The following is a 7,407-nucleotide window of genomic DNA, read 5'->3' on the forward strand; positions in this document are numbered from 1 at the left end:
AACATAAATAGACCTTTAATTTATAATAATTCTGACCTCAGAAAACGATAAATTCAAGCTTTAATTTCATGGTGAGGGCGTAGTGTGCAGAGGTATTTTTGCCAACTTGTATTTGTTGGTATTTCTATTTGCTGTGTAGTATTTATTGGGTTGTTATATTCAGATATGAATTATATAAACTAGAACTAAATGCTCCGTGTGTGTCCTCGCTGCTTGTTCACACACACATTAAGAATCCTTACCGGAGCTTCTGCTGTTTACACCGCTGATGGGTGGACCGCTCGGTCTGTGCGGTGCGCTGTGACTCTCATTCACTTTCCAAGTGTAACATTTAATTTATATTTCAAAGGTTAATTATTACTGCCCACCAAAATGTACATGTATGAGGCTCTTCTATGGTCCTAGGTTACAAATTCACTTGATTTAGTAAATTGTGTAAAAACTTGCCTTGAGACAAAATGATTTCATGTTGCATCAAGCAAACAGTGGACTATTTTTACATTCAGCAATATTAGATATGAGCATGGTCCCATTTCCGGAGTTGGGAAATCGGTATTACGATTTCAGTTTGTTGGTGATATTTACAGGTCAATCTTTATTTGGAATCAACAAGCTGTTTTTTTAAGTTATTGCTCTATCCTAGCTTGATCCAAGATGTGGTTCTGTCGTTACACTAGGGGTGTTGAAAATAATCGTTTCTACGATGCATTGCGATGCGGACGTGGACGATTCGGTATCGATGCAGTGACGGAAGATAATCGATTATAGCGTAGTAACGTTGCTTCCTGATTTTCCGGCCGCGGCTTTACTATAACGTTTTTTTTTCTGTCACTTTAATATCAAATCGGTTGGTGACGCAGAGATCAGGGAACAGACGTGACAGCGGCACAGCAACACCAAACACGGAGCAGTCTGCTTTATCCACCAACACAAGAACACCAGTCCAGAACCAACAGCAGAAGGACCCGCTCTGAATCACTCCGTGTCGCTGCGGCTCAGAGACACAAGGATTTATGTTTTTCAAAAATAATCGCGTTACAATCATGTCAGGTTTTTGGTGGATTTAATTAAGTCTTGGATTGCAGAGTATGAATGTCCTCTAGCAATTTTCAGACGATATATACGTGTGTAAAGTTTGTGAAGGCAGGAGGAAAAAAGCTTCCGCGATCACCGTCTCCTCTCCGTTCCTCCAAACCCCGCCCCCTCCCTGAAAATAATGAGTGACAGGCTGATAGTGACCCGATAGAAACTTTATTATTCACTTAATCACTGGTTGAGATATAATGAAGCTAACTTAATCTCATACATTCATGGGATTTATGTAACAGTAAGACAGAGAATGTAAGTGTGCACCCACATGCAGTATTTTTGTTTGTATATGCTATTGTAAATACTCCTGTTGTCTGCTGTGTTCAGACTCAAGTCCTGTGTGTGATGCCACATTCAGGACATTCAGTGTCCTTTTTTTAACAGAAGACCGTTGCTAGAAGCTGCAGCTAGACTGCAGAAGCATTAGTTTTTTGTTTTTGAGGATGGAACAACTTCACACACAGATATAGGGAGGCTAGACCTATACAATTAATTAATTTTGGTTTATAAATTAATGTCAAGACATTTATGTTATTGATTTCTGAAGCACTTTCTAAATAATAAAAAGAGAGTTCATATGTATTTACTGCATGTATGCATTGATGAAAAATAAGCCATGTGCAGTAATATAGAAAATTGAGGATGCAACGCATTGGTATGAATCGTGATGCATCGTGATGCATCGTGATATCGAATTGAATCGAATCGTTGACAGGATAATCGAATCGAATCGTGAGACCAGTGAAGATGCACAGCCCTACCTTACACTCCCAATCCTGAATGCTTTACGTTGATTTTCCCAATCAGGAACACATTTACATTTTTATTCCAACACCACATGAATGCACCACACATGCCATATCCTGTAATGTTAACCTGACAGGAAACAATGTGTTTATCGTCCGTGTGATTTGGATCTGCAAGAATATGTAATGGCTTTTCTTTTGGCTCATTCTACACCCTTCCACGAAGTTCCATAAAAAGTCATTTTGAACTTATCCTGCTGACAAACAGACAAAGCGTAAACCTAAACTATTTTTTGGAGATAGCAAAACTAAATGCTGCCAAGTCCGTTTAGAAATGTAAATACTGTAAAGTTTCTTGTCGGTGGCTTACTATAGGATATAATAATATGCCTAATACGCTGCCACCTTAAAGCATCCCATGTGCATATTGAGCAGAACCTCCTGAATAGCAAGTCAAACATAGTGGTTGTTCGTTTGATGTGTTTATTCTCACTCAAATAATTTTAAATTATTAGTTTGATTATTTAAACCAATATTCCTGATTTATATTTATGGTTGAACAGGGTTCCCGCGGGGTCTTAAAAAGTCTTACATTTGATAATCTGAATTTAAGGCCTTAAAAAGGTCTTAAATATGACCAAAAAAATAAGAAAGGTCTTAAATATGATTTAGAAGGTCTTAAAAACGATGGGATTTGAAAGGTACTTCTGTGTTGCGATAGCGTCTAAATGTGTTTTGGGGGAAATGTCCGGGCTGCAAAGTAACCTGTACGGTAAGAGCCTTTCAGTTCCCCCCAACAATTTGTATTGAAATAAATCAACATGGAACCAGTAATCACTAACTTTGTTTCCCCCGGCCCCTTATTGGAGAACACCCAGCTAGTAACCTAGCAACCAAGCTTCAGCTAGCGGCAGTCAGAAACTCATGTATCTTCAAATCTACTTACAAATAAATATGGGGAAGTGTAAGTTCAACCGTATTTGGTTGGAAAACATCGAGTGCTTGGTTGAAACCAGTGGAGGGGAACGTGTTTGAAGCCCGCTGCACCTTTTGCAAAATAAATGTGCGTTTGTTTTGCTAATGTAGCGTTAGCTAGTGTAGCGTTAGCTAGTGCAGCGTTAGCTAGTGCAGCAGCTCCCGCAACAACACCGGGGGACCTCCGGGCGACGTTTGGGTCTACGTCAACCCTAAAAGCGGAGGTGCTGTAGACGCTAAATACCGTAGTTAAACACCAATCATACAACAGCAACGATGAAAGATTGTAGCCAAGGCATCAGAGCTCTGAATAGTCTCTCTCTCTCTCTCTCTCGAGAGAGAGCGAGTCGAGAGAGAGACTAGATCCTCGCTCTTGCTAGCTATGCTCTGAGAGAATAGAGAGAGAGAGATACGATAATAGTCTCTAGCGGCTTCGTTCAGTTATCTCTCTCTCTCTCTTCTCTCTCTCTCTCTCTCTCTCTCTCTCTCTCTCTCTCTCTCTCTCTCTCTCTCACACACAAGGGCTGCTCGATTATGGCAAAAATCATATTCACGATTATTTGTCAATAATTGATATCACGATTATTAAATACGATTATTCATTGACTTTGAAAACGTCCATTTATTGAACTTTAAAACAAATAATAATTTGAACAGTATCTTTTTAACTGTTGATTACCCTGAACGTATAATTCAACTGAAAAACCAATACAAAAATAAATGATACATTTAAATAAATAATGCGATTAATTGCACAGCCCTAACACACACACACACTTTTTGTCTAACACGCTAACACAGTTCTGGACTGTTATGCTGTTATGTTCAGTCATTGTTCTTATGTTGAACATGAATACATTTACTTTGAAAGTAATTATGGGATGTATTTCTTCTTTCATAGCAATTTTCCTTCATACTTTCTTGCCGTGAAATAGGTCTTAAATTCTATTCAAAGTGGTCTTAAAAAGGTCTTAAAAAGAGTTGAGTTAAATTTGAGTTGGCGAAACCTGCAGGAACCCTGTTGAACCTATTGTTTTATATTGATAGAATATAAACTGACAGAAGGACATTGAAACTGAAACCATTCATTTGTTCAATGTAGTTTTATTAGATCAAGCTTCATTTGCGCATGCACATTGATGACACCGCACACAGAATGTTCTGGCAGTACTCGCTGTCTTTCGCAGTTCGGTGGAGGTAACCAGCAGACTTCATCCGCCTCTATCCAGCCTTTGACACTTGGAAAACGAGCACATGTGATACTGGTAAGGATAAAATAATATTAATATATATATATATAATATAATTTCACATACCGAAACGTTAACGTTTGTCTGAGTATATCTTCCGTTGACTCTGGCCGGCTGTTGATAATCCTTATAAGCTAACGCTAGCATGCTTTATTCAGACATTAGCTTTAGCCTTTAGCCCACTTGTGGCGCAGTTCCACTGCAGCGCGGAGCTCGCTTTAAGCGTGCCGTGTCGTGCCGTCCCCTTTTTTGGTTGTGCTTCCACTAGGCCAATTACCGGCGCGGCACGGCGCGGGGCCACTTTTTCACCTCTTTTCTGGCCCTAGAAAATTGTGGTTCTGTCGGGGCCAACAAACAGGGCTGAGTCGGGCTGAGTATGCTAAACTAGAGAGAGGAGCGCTGGCAAGAGGGCTAGAACTACAACAAGATGGACATATTTGACCGTGATTTAATTGTAATACACGTTTCAAAATGATGCCGAAGTAACAACATACTGATACCGGTTAGTAAAAACCATGAATTAATGCTTTGTCAAGTCTGCAGACAGACGGCAGGCGAAAAACCTTTTAAAATTCGTGTTTTTCTAGATGGAGATTGGCTAAGCTAACGCAGTATATGCCCCCGACCGTCCACACTCACAACAACGGCCTATACAGACATAAATAAAGCAGCGACTGTATTCACCATGACACAGGCAGTCTGTGGTGTGTACTTGTTTAACTTTTGTCGAGTTTCTGAACATATATAAGGAGCTGTGAGCTCTGAGTGCTAACAGCTAACGGCTGTGTTGTGTTTCTGGATTTCTCATTGAAGATGACGTCACGGCTCCGCCTACACTGCGTTACTATAGTAACTACCCCAGTTCCTAAACTGTAATGGAAGCGCAGCATGAAGTGAGTCGGCCCTGTTAAGGCCCAACGCGGCCAAGCCGTACCGAGCCGTACCGAGTGTGGCCGAGGCCGACCGTGTAGTGGAAATGCGCCATTGGAGTTATGGGTGGCTAACGTTACTACAGTCCGGTAGCTCAGTTAAGAAAAGGTAACGTTATTTTATTTATGGGAAACGTTAGCCTACGTGTGTCTGGCCGTGACTCTGACTGAGTAGGCCGTAAAAGCTTGCGCTAACGTTTAGCATGCGCTAATGTTTAGCATGCGCTAACGTTTAGCATGCTTTATTCAGACCACGCATTATCCAGTGAAGAACACTCAGCAGAGCATATACTTCTCAACACAACATTAACTGTAACGTTAAATGTTCTTAACTGAGCTAGCAGACTGTAAAAACACTACCCACCCATGACTCCAATTCGACTAAAGGCTAAAGTCAATGTCTGAATAAAGCATGCTAACGTTAGCGTTAGCGGCCTACCAGTGCTCGGCATGAGTCATGGCCAGATTCAAAGGCAGATATACTCAGACAAACATTAAGTATCAACTTTAACTTTTCTTAACCTGTTACGCGTTATTTGCAGGAAACAACGTCTAAGGAATGTTAATATTTAATAAACTATGAATGTTTTATATCCATGTAACGGGAAAAAACTCAGCTAACTGATCTTTTACATTTTCTTTTCCAAAAAAAACCCACAATGCTAGCACTCAGCCTCTGAATTAGCCACGAGCGAAAAGATTTAACCTAAAACGGCACTTAAACTCACTCATAACTCCCTTATTACTTATCCTAGATGCACAGCCAACCACTCGTTTTTGGTGTCCTGGAGACACTGAATCTAATGGTGCCCTCCTCAACACTCAGTGATAAACATTTGCGACGCTATAAACGAAAGCGTACATCATAACATGTGGAGCTAAGTAGCTAGAAACGCTAACATGGCTTACCTTGGTCAAAACTGGTCTTCAATGGCATTAAAACGATAAAAAAACGATGCTGCAGTTAATCCATAGGTTCATCCTATGTATCTGTGCCTTCTTTGAAATTATTTCTGATAATCCATAAGCAATAAAACTGCTTTTTAGTTTCCAAATTCCAGAAGGAAAGATCGCTCCCCTCTAACCTAGATTTTCAGACGTGCAGCCCCCACCTTTTCTCTTTACAATGAGTGTGTGTGTGGGCCCCCCCCCCCCTTAGATTCTATTGGCTCTAACGGTCAGAAGGGTGTGTCAACCATCAAAATCGAGCAAGGGGGGCCAGAGATATGGAAAAAAAAACATTTTCACCCAAATCACCTCAGAGGTGGGGTGGTTTTGGCTAAACCTCTCTAAAAGGTCAAATGTCACTTGTTTTGCATCAATCTTGATACAGGGTACTTATTATATGTTGTACTTTGGATTCCTAAAGCTTTTAGTCTACTAACCCATCATCCAAGGGTAGTTTTCACTATCTGTAAAAAATAATTTTTGGACGGACACTATAATTTACAGTTTTTTACTATGTAAAATCTGAATTTTCTTTAAAATAAAAAACATTTATATTGATTCAGACACTTCTACATCCAACTCACAGATGTAACATTGCTTTGATAAAAGAAATTATTCATATAACCCTTTTAGAAGTTAAGTTGTAGTCATTTGTTTTGGGCATGTCATTTTCGAGCCTGAAACATGAAAAACAGGCTAGGTGCTTAACAGGTTAACTGAGGCTTGGTGGCCTGTAAACAGTATGAACAGGCGGGCCGGTTTTCTATTGTAAATAAATAGATAAGACTATGAATTTGTATTTATTACCAGAGTAGAAATTCTGGTGTTAAACGTCAATTTAAGGACAGAGTAAGTGGGCTTCTTTCATATTGACGAGCGACTTATATTTGAATTTTCGAGTTCAATTGATAAAGATATTGTAAATGTGACGTTAGTTTACAACATTGTGTTATATATTTTTACATCACCAAAATGTTGACCACTGTCCTAAAATAAAGTATAGGCTTTGAGTAACGAATTTAAGTTTAATGTTTGATGTATTTTGAATATGTCAATGATCTTCTTGTAGCTTAAACACTTTGATGGCTAATTAAAGACTAATGAAAGGTTTTCTCTTTAAACTTCAGGGAAGCAGCCGTCTATTCCTACTGTTCTACCCATGTGGATGTTCCTGTGAATGGTCATTGCTTGTGGTAAGTTTAAAAAAATAAATAAAAAATGTCATGAGGGTATTCGCTATAATCAGGCCACCCTTCAAATTGGGCTCTGGCGAACATGTTGTTCGCCGCTGTGTGTCAATAAATATGTGGATTAATTAATTTAAATGTTACATTCATACAAGTACTTGGAGTACTTTTAATCAAACCATTGGCTCTTTATAAAAAATATGTGTATTATAAATTCTCAGTGTTTTTTGTTTTCTATGCTGCTTATATTTTCTAGGTACATGCTGAGTTCATGCGCATAACA

Source organism: Trematomus bernacchii, unplaced genomic scaffold, assembly GCF_902827165.1.
Source record: "Trematomus bernacchii unplaced genomic scaffold, fTreBer1.1, whole genome shotgun sequence".
Lineage (NCBI taxonomy): Eukaryota > Metazoa > Chordata > Actinopteri > Perciformes > Nototheniidae > Trematomus > Trematomus bernacchii.